The 16,783-nt window shown below is 40.1% G+C and overlaps 1 protein-coding gene across 3 annotated transcripts in view; it reads left to right on the top strand.

The window, feature by feature from the left end:
• The window catches only part of TTC19 (tetratricopeptide repeat domain 19), a 43,441-nt gene that overhangs the window by 9,077 nt on the left and 17,581 nt on the right, over positions 1 to 16,783 (top strand). The gene's annotated exons all lie outside the window — the stretch shown is intronic.

Raw genomic sequence — 16,783 nt, 5'->3', positions numbered from 1 at the left:
GTGCTTTTTATTTACCTTACTAACTATCCCAAAAGCGTATTACTTAAGTTCATGTATAAACTCGGTCTAGGGTACTTATTTTGTTTCTCGTATTATAAATATGTACGTAATTACGGAGGAAGTACTCATACAAAATTAAGTGAAAACAGTAGATTACTAAACAGTGTAGGAGGAGCCCACTTTTCTAGAATATGTAGATTAAATGTAGGTATAGAGCAGGACTGAATGATACCAAAATATAGACAGTGATTACTTCTGGTTGTTAGATTTATAGGGCATTTATATCTTATGTGTGTTTTTCTGGATATTCTATAATTTTTTGGAACAATTTTTTAAATTACTCTTATCCATATAGTATCAAAAGTCAAAGGATGTTATAAGACTTAATTTAAAAACATTTCCTTGCCACACATCTTCCTAGGGTAATTTTCAACTCTTAACCAATTTCTTCCGGTATTTTCCTTCATATTTCTAAAATAACATATCAAACTATTTTTGTAATTAGTATTTTTAGACTCTGTTAGCTTATAGAAAAGGGAACATTTAGTGTAACTTTTGGTCGTGTCTATAGTATTACGAATATATGAGTGGCGTTAGCTGTTGAGCCAAGTAACATGACCATGTAGTTGCATTTTCTTTTGTGTGAACAACTCTTTGTTTCCTCTGAAGTCAGTAGTTAACTGGATTTTTTCTGTTGCTTGTTTTTTATGTGTTTGACAAGTTCTTCTGTTAACCATAGTATTTGCTCTGAATTCCTAAGGTTTTCTGGGGCTCTGGTACCTACTGGCTTACTTCTCGCTGGCCTAGCTGTTTGTAGCATTCAGTCCTGATCTTTCTGTCATGTGCTCAGTCACTTCCCACTTTTTTCTCTGCTTGTCACCGCCCACAATTTTTGATCTTTGTCATCTCTACTTTGCTTTTCCTTGTAACTTTCTATCTTTTTCATCCTTTAACATTGATTTTAGTGATGTTTTGGGAGGGAGGAGAGATAAATGAATGCATGTGTTCTGTCCAGAACGGTGTATCCTCATGAAAGTGAGGTCTTCTGTTACAACATAAGACAGATTCCGAGCACTGAAATTCCGGGTCAGAGGAGCACATTTTAAACTTGTTGGCGCGGGGCGCCTGGGTGGCTTGGTCGGTTAAGCGTCCGACTTCAGCTCAGGTCATGATCTCACAGTCCGTGAGTTCAAGCCCCGTGTTAGGCTCTGCGCTGACAGCTCAGAGCCTGGAGCCTGTTTCAGATTCTGTGTCTCCCTCTCTCTCTGACCCTCCCCTGTTCATGCTCTGTCTCTCTCTGTCTCAAAAATAAACATTAAAAAAAAAAAAAAAAATTAAACTTGTTGGCGCATATTGCAAAATTGCCCTCAAAAGGACTGTATTAATTTACATTTTCAGGATCTGCTCATTTATTTGCTTTGTGACTTTGGTCAAATTAATTAATCCCTGTGTGCCTTTGATCCTCAGGATGGGGGTAAGAGCAGTACTCTCTCGTAGGGACCAGTAGGAAGACTGAATGAGTTAATATCCATAAAGCGCTTAGAACAATGTACACAGAGAGCGGCTACTCAAGTGTTAGCCATTGTTAGTTTTTATTATCGTGATAAGGCATTGTGCCACTTCTCCACAAAGCTCACTGATTATTATAACCTTTGCCAGATTGGCGATATGGCAGTGATGCATTAACTACCATTTCTTTGATAAGCAATGGGGTTGATCTGTTATTGGTGCTGTTTTGTAAAAATATTAACTCTATCCTGTCAGGTTTTTTCTTCTCCCTTACTTGTGTCTATAGAGCTCAGAGCTTTGGGTTTTTTTGTTTAATTAAAAAAATGCATGAGGGGCACCTGGGTAGCTCAGTCAGCTAAGTGTCCAACTCTTGATTTCTGCTCAGGTCATGATCTCATGGTTTGTGAGTTTGAGCCCCACATTGGGCTCTGCGCTGGCAATGCGGAGCCTGCTTGGGATCCTCTCTCCCTCTCTCTCTGCCCCTCCCTTGCTCTCACCCTCTCTCGCTCTCAAAATATATAAACATAAAAAAAATTTGTTTTAAAGAAATGTGAAACTAAAATCTATATAGTTTAAGGAATAATGAATGAGAAGAACAGGCAGTGACCCACCTTTGCAGCCTGTGTGTGTTTGGCCCCAGCCCCATTCTCCTTCTCACCCCAGAGATACTATTCTGCTGAATCTTGTTTTGTTTTTGAGGGCTTCTTTTTAAAATTTATATAAATGAATCACACAGTATGACTTGCACTTGCCTGTGATCTTTTTGGAATTAGATCTGAATTTGTTTATGTGTATGTTTTTTGCTTTTATTAATTTAATTTAATTTTTTAAATGCTTGTTTATTTTGAGAGAGAGATCCAGAATCCCGAGCAGGCTCTGTGCCGTCAGCGCAGACCCTGATGCAGGGCTCGAACTCAAACCAAGAGATCATGACCTGAGGGAAAATCACGAGTCAAATGCATAACTGACTGAGCCATCCAGGCGCCCCTGCTTTTATGAATTTTGAATACATATTGAGTAGCTATTCTAGGCCAGATATTGTAGGATTCAATAGAGGCAAGTGAAGCAGAAGTCCCTCCTTTTCTGGAGCTTAATGCTTAGGTATTTTTCAGCTTTGAAATCAGATAAATATTCACTCATTTTTTAAAATTTATTTTTTCTTTATTTCTAAACAGGGTTAACATGTAACTTCTTAACATACTGGTGGTTAATTTGGGTGTGAAGTTGGTCACTACTTTCCTAAAGATGATAATCTATTGTTGTTACATACTTAACTATAAATTAGCATATGCTTGCGTCTCTTTTGGGGGTTTCCATTCGATTCATTCATCTGATGACTTTTATAACAGTATATGTTGTTTGAGTTATATGGTAGCATACGTTTGAGTTACACAGTGAAACAGGTTTCACGCATGCTTCTTTGGTAAGATTTCCTCCCATTTTATTCTCAGTTTTTACATGCATTTTAGATCATTTTGTCAAATCCCCAAAATGCTTTGAGACTGAATTATTAGATTTGCATTATATTTTTCAGTGAGTTTGAGGAGATTGCCTTCTGAATAAGTTAGCATTTCACTGCAAATAGCACAGAATTTCAGTTACGCATTAAGGGCACTTACTCTCATGTAACTGGTAGTTCATCGAAAAGGGGCAGGCTGTTGAGTTACTTGACACACAGCTCATGGAAATCCTGAGGAAGGAGATTCTTTCCATCCCTCCTCACTCATTCTCAGTGTGTTTTGACTTTCTCTTCACATTCCCACCATGATTGAAAAGGGACTGTATTAGGTCCCAGGAACCTTATCCAGAAATGGCAACGTGCAGAAGAAAAGAAAACTTATTTGGTGTTCTTTTAGAATCAAGGTAATCTTTGCTAGAAGTTCCCAATTAGATTTACCCTTATTGCTCATTGGCTGGATTGGGTTACATGGCATTTCGAACCCAGTCCTTGACAGGAAATGTGGGATTACCATGATTCTCTAAAACTGACCAGGATCCATTCCTGTCAGAGGATGGATTCTGCTCCGCCTGAATCGTGTGAGAAAAGAATGGATGCTGGAACAAACAGGAGCTGTGCTAGCGAGGGGAGTCACTCACTACACTGTCTCTGCAATACGGGGGCGTGTCAGAGGTATCGCGGGTTCGGTTCCAGACCACCGCCCTAAAGTGAATAGCACAATACAGCAGATCAAATGAGTTTTTTTGTTTCCTAGTGCATATAAAACTTACGTTTACGGTGTGCAATAGCATTGTTTAAAAAATATACGTATCCGCCCAAAATGTATATACCCTAATTGAAAAATACTCTGTTGCTAAAACTTAACCATCATCTGAACTTTCAGGGAGTCGTCATCTTTCTGCTAGTGGAGGGTCTTTCTTCATTGTGGATGGCTGCTGACTGATCAGGGTGGTGGTTGCTGAAGGTTGGGGTGGCTGTGGCAATTTTTTTTTTTTAATTTTTTAAAATTTATTTTTGAGAGAGAGACAGTGTGAGCAGGGAAGGGGCAGAGAGAGAGAGAGGGAGACACAGAATCAGAAGCAGGCTCCAGGCTCTTGAGCTGTCAGCACAGAGCCCGACACGGGGCTTGAACCCACGGACTGGGAAATCATGATCTGAGCCTGAGCTGAAGTCAGATGCTTAACCGACTGAGCCACCCACGTGCCCGTGGCAATTTCTTGAAAGCAGACAACAATGAAGTGTGCCACATTGATTGATTGATTCTTTAATGAATGATTTCTCTGTAGCATATGATGCTGTTTGATAGCATTTGACCCTCAGTAGAACTTCTTTCGAAATTGGAGTCAATCCTCTCAAACCCTGCTGCTGCTTTATCAACCGAGTTCATGTAATATTCTAAACCCTTTTTGTCATTTCAACAATCTTCACGACATCTTCACCAGAAGTAGATCTTATCTCAGGAAACCACTTCCTTTGCTCATCCATGAGAAGAAACTCCTCATCCGTTCAAGATTCATCCCGAGATTGCAGCCATTCAGTCATGTGTTCAAGCTCCACTTCTGACTCTAGCTGTCCTGCTGTTTCCACCCTGTCTGCCTCCACTGGAGTCTTGAACCCCTCAAAGTCATCTATAGAGTTGGAATCAGCTTCTTCCAAACTCCTGTTAATATTGATTATTTGACCTCTTCCCATGAATCACAAATGTTCTTGATGCCACCTAGAATGGTGAATCCTTTCTGGAAGGTTTTCAATTTACTTTGCCCAATTGGAAAGTTAAAATTACTCCTTGATCCATGGTCTGCAGAATGGAGGTTGTGTTGGCAGGCATGAAAACAACACTAATCTCCCTGTATGTCTCCATCAGAGCTCTTGGGTGACCAGGTGCACTGTCAGTGAGCAGAATACTTTGAAAAGAAACTTTTCTTTTTCTGAGCAGTAGGTCTCAACAGTGAGCTTAAAATATCCAGTAAATCATGTTGTAAACAGATGTGCTTTTATCCAGGCTTTGTTGTTCCATTGTTAGGGCACATGCAGAGTAGATTTAGCATAATTCTTAAGGGCCCTAGGAGTTTGGGAGTGGCAAATGAGCACTGGCTTCAACATAAAATCACCAGCTGCATTAGCCCCTAGCAGGTGAGTCAACTGTCCTTTGAAACTTTGAAGCCAAACATTGGCTTCTCCTCATTAGCTATGAAAGTCCTAGGTGGCATCTTCATCCATTAGAAAGCTGTTTAATCTACACTGAAAACCTGTTATTTGGTATAGTGTATTAGTTATCTTTTTTTTTTTTAAGTTTATTTATTTTGAGAGAGAGCCTGTGCAAGTGCATGAGCAGGGGACGGGCAGAGAGAAGGAGAGAGAATCTCAGCAGGGATTCTGAGTCAGCGCGGAGCCCAACTTGGGGCTCGATCTCATGACTGAGAGATCACCACCTGAGCTGATACGATGCTTGACCGGCTGAGCCATCCAGGCACCCCATGTATTAATTATCTTAAGATCTAGAATCTTCTGGATAACTTTCTGCGGCTTCTACATCAGCACTTGCTGCTTCACCTTGCACATTTATGTTATGGAGAGGCTTCTTTGCTTAAACCTCCCGAACCAACCCCTGCTAGTGTCAGACTTTCCTTCTGCACTTCCCCACCTCTCAGCCTTCACAGAACTGAAGAGCATTAGGGCCTTGCTCTGGATTAGGCTTTGGCTTCAGGGAACGTTGGGGCTGGTTTGACCTTCTATCCAGGCCACTAAGCCTTTCTCCACATCAGCAATAAGGCTGTTTCACTTTCTTGCCATTCGTGTGTTCCCCGGACTAGCACTTTTCCTTTCTCCTTTCCTTTAGGAACTTTTCCTTTGCATTTATAACACCGCTGTTTGGCACAAGAGGCCATGCTTTCAGCCTGTCTCAGCTTCTGAGATGCTGAATCTTTTACAGGTTTTGATTTTAAATGAGGGACATGTGACTCTTCCTTTCATCTGAACACTTAGGGGCCATTGTAGGGTTATTAACTGGCCTGATTTCAATATTGTTGTGTCCCAGGGAATAGGTAGGCCCCAGGAGAGGCAGAGAGATGGGGGAACAGCCAGTAGGTGGTCAGTCAGAAACTAAACTCACCATCTGGTATGCACCGTCTTGGATGGATGCAGTTTGTGTGCCCCCCAAATAATTACATACAAGAGTGACATCAAAGATCACTGATCAGCAATCACCATGACAAATATAATAATAATGAAAAAGTTTGAAATATTGTGAGAATTACCAAAATGTGACACAGCAACACGAAACTGTTGGAATAATGGCACCGATACATTTGGTCCATGCAGGGTTGCCACAAACCTTCAATTTGTAAAAAACGCACCATCTGCAACGTGAAGTGTGATACGGTGAGGCATACCTGTATGGAGTCTTTCCATTGAGGACCCTAGCATGACTCTTACAGGTTTTTTCATGTAGATGTGACAGGTATTTTGTTACATTTGTTTTCCAGTGGACACTTTACTACACCATTTGCTTTTCAGTTGATATTCTTATTTCTGGATGTATAATTTTACATTTAAGAAATCATGGTGTTTCCTTTTAGATCTACTTCTGTGTTTCTCCCCATCCTTCTTAATCTTTTTTTTTTTTTTAAGTTTATTTATTTTTGAGTGAGAGAGCAAGAGAGCACAAGTGAGGGAGGGGCAGAGAGAAGGAGAGATGGAATCTGAAGCAGGCTCCGTGCCATCAGCGTAGAGCCCAATGTGGGGCTTGAACCCACGAACTGTGAGATCACGACCTTAGCTGAAACCAAGAGTCGGACCCTCAACCCGCTGCACCACCCAGGCACCCCCTCCCCACCATTCTTAAATTTAGTTCATTGATTATGACCGCAGAACAACATTAAATAATAGTGGTGTTGGACAACTTTGTTTTATATTTAATTTGGTGCCAAATTATAAATATTTATTTATATATAAATTTTTTTTTTTTTTAACGTTTATTTATTTTTGAGACAGAGAGAGAGCATGAACGGGGGAGGGTCACAGAGAGAGGGAGACACAGAATCGGAAACAGGCTCCAGGCTCTGAGCTGTCAGCACAGAGCCCGACGCGGGGCTCGAACCTACTGACCGCGAGATCGTGACCTGAGCCAAAGTCGGACGCTTAACCGACCAAGCCACACAGGCGCCCCTCATTTATATATATCTAGAGCAAACCAGGCTTGCTACTAATTGGTTGTTAAGTGTACTTTCAGGATAATATTTAATGCTGATATTTTATTTAGAACTTTACATATATTTTCTTATGTGAAATCCATAGTATATTTCTTGTGCTTGTCATCACAGGATTTTATGAATGTGGTAAAATGAGTTGGTATGCTTTCTCTATTTGCCATTCTGGAATAGGTATGGGATATCACATGGGAGTGATCTATTCCTGGAAGGATCTGGGAAACCATATGGGCCAGATCTACTTTAGAAGGGTTTCTCTGGCGTCTTGTTGTTCTTTCTTTGATTACTCACACATTTAAATTTCTTCCATTTTCTTGATTTGATTTCAGTGTCTAGGTCAGTGGCAATAACATGATGTTAATAAATATCTTGAGGGGCTCCTGGGTGGCTCAGTTGGTTGAGCTTCCGACTTTCGCTCAGATCATGATTTCACGGTTTGTGAGTTCAAGCCCTGTGTTGGACTCTGTGCTGACAGCTCGTAGCCTGGAGCCTACTTCTAGTTCTGTGTCTCCCTCTCTCTGCCCCTCCCCTACTTGCACTCTGTCTTTCTCTCTCTCTCAAAAACAACTAAACATTAAAAAAATTAAAAAAAACATCTTGAATGGGGATTCCTGGCTGGCTCAGTTGGCAGAGCATGTGACTCTTGATCTCAGGGTGGAGAGTTCAAGCCCCACGTTCGGTGTGGAACCTGTTTTAAGATAAATAAATAATTCAATTCAATATCTTGAATGCATGGGTGAAAGAAGTTTGGAGGCCTATATTTTCCTAGAAGGAACTTTATGGAATTATATTAAAAAAAAATTTTTTTTAATGTTTATTTTTGAGAGACAGACAGACACACACACACACACACACACACACACACACACACACAGAGTGCAAGTGGGGGAGGGTCAGAGAGAGAGGGAGACACAGAATCCTAAGCAGAGCCTTATGCGGGGCTTGAATTCAGAAACTGAGATCATGACCTGAGCCGAAGTCGGCCACCTAACTGACTAAGCCACCCAGGCGCCCTTATGGAGTTATATTTTTAAAGCACAAATGACAGTATTCTGTTATGAGATCATATTCCTTTCCTAATTCTTTTTTTTTTTTTTTAAACCTTTATTTACTTTTGAGACAGAGACAGCATGAACGGGGGAGGGTCAGAGAGAGAGGGAGACACAGAATCCGAAACTGGCTCCAGGCTCTGAACTGTCTGCACAGAGCCTGATGGGGAGGCTCGAACTCATGGACCACGAGATCATGATCTGACCCGAAGTCGGACCCTTAACCGACTGAGCCACCCAGGCGCCCCTTCCTTTCCTAATTCTTAATTTCGTGGATTTATTTTCTGTCTTCAAGAGGTTTTACACTGTTCCTTTCTCTTCCTCTCCTCAACCTGAAAGTTTCATTCATTTTCATAGTTTAGATAAAACACTTTGGGAAAGTGGAAGTCATTTTGGTCGTGTATTTGTTGTCATGAATCAAAGTCTGGAGCCTGAGTTTGAATTCTGGCTCTCCCGCTTCTTCACGGTGTACCTGCAGACAGGTTATGTGACTTCTCTCCTCTGGGTTCCTCATCAGTAAAACAGGAATAGCAGTAGAACCTATGTCTACCGTGTAGAGTTGTTAGGGGAATTAGGGTGGCTAGCACTCATTAAGTACTTACTGTGGAAGAGTTTGCTGGACTGTGATGTACTTATTAAATAGTTTGGCTCCTCTGTATTGTGTTTACCACTCCCAATTTATGTAGGACCTTCCTGACTGTTGGTTTCTCCTTGGTTTATCTCTCCTGCTTGGGTTGGTTTTATTTTGTTCCTTTTCTAGTTTCTTAGGTGAAAGATTAGGTTGTTGATTTAAAGCTTTCTTTTCTAATACAGTATAGGTGTTTACAACTATAAATTTTCCTCTACTGCTTTAGCTGCGTCCCATAAATTTTGGTGTGTTGTGTTTTCATTTTCCTTTATCTCAAGGTATTTTCTAATTTTTGTGATTTCTTCTTTGATCCGTTGGGTATTTTGGAGCATGTGGATTAATTTTCATATATTTATTTCCGCGATTTCCCTCTGTTGTTGATTAAGTTGATCCCATTGTGGTCAGAGAACATGCTTTGTATGATTTCAGTCCTTTTAATTTATTGAAACTAGTTTTAATGGCCCACTTTATGGTTGTCCTGGAGACTGTTGTATGTACATTTGAGAAGAATGCGCATTCCTTTATTGTAGGGTAGAATGTTCTGTGCATGCTGGGTAGATCTAGTTGGCGTTTAGTATTGTTCAAGTCCTATATCCTTGTTGATTTGGCTTTCTGGTTTTTTTCTTCATACATGTTTTTATTCCTGTTTAAGCAGTTCTAGATATGTATCTTCATTGTGAGTGATCCCTTCATCTGAAAAATTATTCTTTTTTTTTTTTTGTCCTACCTAAGGTATTGTCATAAATTTTACTTTTACGTTTTGGCTATATCTTACTCTTAAACTTTCTCTAAGTCATTTTGTTTTTAGTGTGTCTTTTGTAGAAGACTGTGTTTGGATTTTTTTAAGCCTAATCTGAATGTCATTGTCTTACGATACAGAATCTCAAAGCGTATGTAAAATTAGTATTGAGAGTGATACTTGTTTAATTTTTGCATTTTAAAAAACGCTTTCCGTTTTGTTACTTCTTTTGGTCTCAGGTCCCTCTTAGAGGGGTCTTTTCCTCACTCAACTTCCACTCACGGTTTGGAAGGAAGGCATACGTAGAGTTTTCAGGTTCAGGGTTTTCATAGGAATCAGTTCTATTAGGGGTAACCTAAAAATTTTATAAGACCTATTTAGCTCAGGAAGAAAATCGTTTTCAGTTTCTTCTATAAGATGAGATGAGTACAATTTAACATTCTTTTGTCTTTCCTTTTCCCCACTTGTTTTTTCTCGACAGTCTGGAATTTTGACTTAGATTTATTGCAGATAATTCTGCGGCCAACTGCTTTGCTGGCTTTTGGAGATAGCCTGTTTTTTCCTGCCTGATTGCTTTGTAGGAGTTGGAAGTTTTATTAGCATAAGGTTAGGGGCTTAGTCCCTTTCTGAACACTACCTAGTCTGTAATGAACCTTCATTTCTAAGATTCCACTCTCTTGAGCTGCTAGTACATCTTTGACTCCTGCTTTAATTCTGCTTGGTCTGGTCCTTTATTCAGGCATGTGATTTACCGATATACTAGCCTGTCTCTTCTCTATCCTTTATGTTTTCCCTCTACCTCAGTTTTCTTATCTGTGTTTTGGGAATTTCTCCAGTGTATGTTCCATATTACTGTCTTACTATTCAGAAAAGTTCTGTGCCTGTCTTCTAAAATTTTTTTAAAGGTTTCAAGCAAAAATGAAGTGTAGCAACTTTAACAAATGCCTGTATACCTTCCCCTTAGCTTTGTCAAGTCTAAGTACTTTACCATGTGTGCTTCAGAATTCTTTTTTCTAATTTTAAACCCCGGTGGACTCTTATCTGGTGTAGGTACTATTCTGAATTCAGTTTTGATCCTTGTCACTCTTAGGCCTGTTTATTACACTTGCACGTATCAGTGAATAGTATATAGTGGGGCTAGTGTGTTTTTAAACTTTATATGAATGGTATCAGACTGAACACTTGTTTCTGCAGTTTTTCACACGACATTGAGATTTATCGATGTTGATACGACAGCATCAGTTTTCCTATCCAAAGGCCTGTTTACTTGTCAAAGCACATGTCTGCTGGGGTTGCATCTGTCTAGAAGGGGTGACTCCCTCTAATTGGTCCATTGTGGCAGAGGGTGAGGGGTAAGGATTGATACAGGCTAGAGATAGCCCTGATTGGTTCATTCCCTGCACTGTGGTCTAGTATCCCACTGGAGGAACGTACTATGGTTCTCAGTAGGTGGTCATGAAGCTTCTTCATGTTTTACTGTGGAAAATAATACCTCTTTGACCATTCTGGGACCTGTGTCTCTGTGCCTGCCTGTCAGATACTCCCTAGGGTTCGTACCTAAGAGTGGAATTAAATTGCTTACCAATGTGGTTTGATTTCCTGCCCTGAAAATTGTCTCTTTATATCCTTTGCTTATTTTTTTTGAAGGGTTGTCTTTTTCTTAATGATTATAAGAGTTCTTTATGTATTTGAGCAAAATACTCAAATCTATATTTTGTAGGCTACATATCTTTTTGTGTCCCTGTCTTTTCACTTGAGGATATTTCACACTCAGAGATTAAAATTTGAATGTAATAGACTCTTTTGAGATTTCCTTTATAATTTGTGTCTTTTGTGTCTTGCTTAATAAAATACTTCTTTTAAGGTCAGAAAGATAGTCTCTTCTGAATATTTGGCTCTTTTACATTTAGTCTTCACGTAGAATTTTTAATATGATGTGAAGTAGTGATAGTTTTTCCTTCCTTCATGGGTAGGCCTGTAGCTCAGAACTATTGATCACCCTTTTCTCACTGATCTGTGATGATGTCTCTATGTTGAGATTTCATAGATTCCTGGAGCGCCAGTGTCATTGAATTCTGTAATTTTTAGTTTCATTATGTCTTTTCCATCTTTAGTTCAGTACCTTTATGTATTTAATTCTTTCTTTTTATTTGATCACTCAGGCAGTCATCCAAAAAATTATTTATTGAATACCTATTATGTGCCAGACACATTACTAGGCACTGAGAGGCAGCTATAAATAAAAGAAAGTTGCTGCCTCCTGGAGCTTGATTTCTAGTGGAGGAAAAACACCATCATAAACACTATCCAGTACGGGCGCCTGGGTGGCTCAGATGGTTGAACATCCAACTCTTGATTTCAGCTCAGGTCATGATCCCAGGGTTGTGGGATCGAGCCCTGTATCGGGCTCTGTGCTGAGTGTGAAGCCAGCTTGGCCTCTCTCTCCCCCTGCCTCTCTCCCGCACTCATGCTCTCTCTCTAAAACAAAACAAAACACTATCCAGTAAATGGTTGATGTATCCAAAGACGATTGAGAGCTCCGTAGATGTGTATGTGAGGGAATGTGTGTCCAGGGAATGTGTTGGGGCTGTATGCTGTTGCGTAGGGTTGGGAAAGGTCTGATTGATAAGAAACCTGAAGAATGGGAGGGAATAAGCCAAGTGGCAGTCTCTGACGGAAGAAAAGTATAGACACAAGTTCAGGGCTCTGAGGAGGATCATACTGGACATATAAATAATTATTTTAAACCCACTTAGTTTATGTCGTTGGATTTGTTGATTATCTAAAATTATTGGGGCGCCTGGGTGGCTCAGTCGGTTGAGCGTCCGACTTCGGCTCAGGTCACAATCTCGCGGTCCGTGAGTTCGAGCCCCGCGTCGGGCTCTGTGCTGATGGCTCAGAGCCTGGAGCCTGTTTCCGATTCTGTGTCTCCCTCTCTCTCTGACCCTCCCCTGTTCATGCTTTGTCTCTCTCTGTCTCAAAAATAAATAAACGTTAAAAAAAAAAAAAAAATTTAAAATTATTGAGGGTGAGGCCTCCTTTGTTGTTGTGTGCCGAATCTCAGTTATGGTGGATTTTCATGCTTACTACGTTTGGATTATAAATTCATTTTCAGCAGGGTTTTAGCTGTAAGATGAGAATGATTTTGTTTATTTCAGGCGCTCAGGTCCAAGCCTAAATGAATAGATAAATGTAGACACCAAGCTCCATGTGGCACAGGCCTATGATTGGAGATTTCTGTGGTAGTCCTTTTTCCATCTAGATCCTAGGCTGGGCCATGCAAGTTTCCTCGTGGTCCCTGGTAGGGAGAGGGTGTGGGGGAGGGGGCAGACAGAACCTACGACAAGGGTCATTCTGGTTTTACGCAAGGGGCTTCAGATGTAATTCTCTGATTTGCAAAAGCTGAAGAACTCAATTCCTTTATTTTTAATATTTTTATTTATTTTTAAAATGTTTATTTTTGAAAGTGCACAAGTGGGGGGGAGGGGCAGAGAGAGTGAGAAGGACAGAGGATCCGAAGCGTGCTCCACACTGACAACAGCGAGACTGATGTGATGTGGGGTTGTGGGGTTCAGACTCAGGAACCATGAGATCATGACCTGAGCCAAAGTCGGACGCTCAACCGACTGAGCCACCCAGACACCCGTTTTTTTTTTTTGTTTTTGTTTTTGTTTTAAGTTTGTTTGTTGGTTTTTGAGAGAGAGCACACAAGTGGGGTAGGGACAGAGAGGGAGAGCATCCTAAGCAGGTTCCGCAATCTCAGCACAGATGCCAATGTAGGGCTCCAAAACAAACTGAGATCATGACCTGAGCTGAAATCCAGACTCAGACGCTCAATCAACTGAGCCATCCAGGTGCCCCAAGAACTCAATTCTGGATTACAGAGACACTCAAGCTGCTCCACAAAACCTACAGAAACTGGGCTTTTGTGTTGTTAAATCCCATACTTTCTACTCTGGATTTTAGTTTACTCTTCTTGTTTGACCCTTGGGATTTCCTTCTTTTGGGAGCTCAGCTGTGCATGTAAAAGGATATCCTTTATCTCGTTTTTGAAGCAAAAGGGTTTTCAGATCATTAGTCATTATTCCTGGAATCAAAAGCCTCTGTTGGAACCACTATCTTATCAAATTGCTTTGTAGTCTGCTTTTATGCACATCTAATTTGATATGTTGATACAGTAAGTATGCGGATCCATTCTCCTTCCCTGAATAAATGCTACTTGGTTGTTTTCTTAGTGCAGCTGACAATTCCATTTGCTAATATTTTGAGTAAAAATTTCTGTGATGGATCTTATTTGTTTCATGGACTGATTTGAAGTAGGTTGTCTTTTTGTCTGGTTAGAAATAATCTGAGAAAAAGAATTATTTAAATTTGAAGAAGTAAATATGACCTGCCTCTCAGATTCCCAGTGTATTTCTCAGCTATTATTGGCTGATTTGTTCTTGTCTAATTTCTAGCAGTTTTTATACTAATATTTCAAGAAATTATTTTTTAAGTTTATTTTGAAAGTGTGCACATGAGCGTGAGTGGGGAGAGAGAGAGGAGAGAGAGAATCCCAAGCAGGCTCCTCACTGCCAAGCGCAAAGCCCAACATGGGGCTCCATCTCATAACTGTGAGATCATGACCTGAGCTGAGATCAAGAGTCCGATGGCTATGGGGCGCCTGGGTGGCGCAGTCGGTTAAGCGTCCGACTTCAGCCGGGTCACGATCTCGCGGTCCGTGAGTTCGAGCCCCGCGTCAGGCTCTGGGCTGATGGCTCGGAGCCTGGAGCCTGTTTCCGATTCTGTGTCTCCCTCTCTCTCTGCCCCTCCCCCGTTCATGCTCTGTCTCTCTCTGTCCCAAAAATAAATAAAAAAGGTTGAAAAAAAAAATTTAAAAAAAAAAAAAAAGAGTCCGATGGCTAAATGACTGAGCCTCCCAGCTGTCCCCAGAAACTATATTGTTACTGCTTAGAAAAGAAACTCTTTTTTTGTACGTGATTTTTTTTTAATGCTTGTTTATTTTTGAGAGAGAGAGCAAGCACAAGCAGGGGAGGGAAGAGAGGGGCACAGAGGATCCGTGCAGAGAGCAGAGAGCACGCTGTGGGGCTCGAACTTCCAAACCGTGAGATCATGACCTGAGCCGAAGTCAGCTGCTTTACCAGTTGAGCCATCCAGGTGCTCTTCTTTTTTGTACATTATTAAAGCCATGATGATTTCTCTTTATTTGGCTGTAATGCTACAGGTTTTATTATGGAGCCTTTTATTTCTCTTAGTCTTGTTTTTAGAGAAGTAGATTCTCCAAAAAATATTTTCATTTTTCATATCATAGTGTGCGATATGAATTCGAATGTGTGTTTTCTTAACAGTGAGAAATTATTATAGCTACAATTTTATCTCATTATTTCGAAAATGCTTTACTATGTTTTCTTCCATTCTAGTTAAAGAGAATAGAAATCCCAGAAATATGAGTCAGTAGTCATTTTTCACGCATAGGATTTCTAGAATTGGAATAATTATACATTGTTTTGTGATATTTTTGGTATGTGGTAAACATTTTCTGTCTTTAAATATTCTCAAAGAACATGTATTTTAGTTCTGAATCTTCTGTTAAAAATTTCTTGTCTTGGACCTTTGTACTTGGAGGGAACACAGAGATGTCTCATTATTCTCATTTTTAACTACCTTTTCTCATTTTATCTCACAGAACCATTGATGTCAAACTGCCGCTTGGTTATATAAGCTTTTGCTCAGCGTTTTTAAAGGAGTGCTCATAGTTAGATACTTTGTTTCAGTAATTCCTTCCAATGGAGAAATATGGGCTCTGCACGTTTTCCGTTTGCGTTTTTATATTGGTTATATTTATCCACAAATTTGCGTATACTTTGATATTTAGGAAAATAACTTTCATTTAAGGTTTTTAAAAATATATTTGTAAGGCGACCTATTTAAAAGTACTTCGAGTTTGATTTTAACATGATTATATACCTTTTGCATATAATTAAGTCAAAGTAAGTAACTTCGGATTTCTGCTTTGCATCGTTTCTTAACTTTTACCCTCTGATAGTGTGTCAACATCTATTCTCATCCACCCCAACTACTTTGTCCTATTTAAACTCTCTCTTCAATAATTGGTCATCCCGCTCTTTGGTTGCATCGTCGTCTTCACATTCTGTATGCCATTTGTAAGTTTTCTGCAACTTTGACAATAGGGAAGGAAAGGGGGTTCACGTGAATTTGCTGGTGAATAAACCCAGTTGACCACCGTCAGTTGAGTGTGTAAAGGTTCGGTTACATACGTTTATCGGAGGTAAACTCTCTTTTTAAGCCCTTTCTGTAAACATTTACTTTTAGCAGAGCTGTTTGCAGAATTTCCTTGTCATTACCATCTCTATATTATTTGTATCCTCTTTTCTGGGTCTCGTGCAAGTTCCTGTTCTTGAGATCGTGTTCTCCAGTTCATGTGGCATTAGATGTTTGAAGTTTGTTCGTTTTCAGACAGTGTGTAGTCAGTACTGTAATTTGTCAGGAGTTGATAATCATTGCAGCCTTTATTATTCTTCAAAAAGTGGATGAACTGTTTTTTCAGTTTGGCTTGTGACTTTCTAGTTCAGGATTCTGAGTGTTTTCTGTTCCTAACTGCATTGCCACTTTTGCACCTGAAAACTCTTTCATTTGCCCTATGCTTTGTTAACTCATTCTTGGAATTGATCTTTACCTGTTTCTACTAAATACAGTTTCAACCTAAAAATAATACTCCATGCTTTGATATGTGGACTTAAGGTCTTACTTGAAATGTGGGGCAAAGTTCGTCATTTAAATGGATATTGTGGTATTGTGATTTTAAGATATAATTGATCATTCACATGACCAAAATATATTTCACATCTTTATTTGGTGTTTGTCCAGAGTTCCCCAAACCCTTGGAATTTCTTAAGTGTTGAGAATGGTAAAGGTGTCTTTTGTTATGTGAATGGACACACCTAAAGGTGGTTGTGAAGGTAGAGGGTTGGAAGTTCAGTCCCAATCCCTGACCTTGGTGGAGGGGGGGAGGGGCTGTAAATTTAATCCTTCGCCAATGGCCAATGATTCAGTCAGTCATACCTATGTAATAGAGCGTCCATAAAAACCCAGAAGGCCGAGCTCACAGAGATTCTGGGCTGAAGATCACGTGGAGGTGTGGGGACTGTTGGTGCTTTGGGACGGGGCATA

This window comes from Panthera onca, chromosome E1, assembly GCF_046562875.1.
Source record: "Panthera onca isolate mPanOnc1 chromosome E1, mPanOnc1 haplotype 2, whole genome shotgun sequence".
NCBI lineage: Eukaryota > Metazoa > Chordata > Mammalia > Carnivora > Felidae > Panthera > Panthera onca.
Note: the sequence above shows the minus strand (reverse complement) of the source record. Positions and strands in the feature narration are given on the sequence as shown.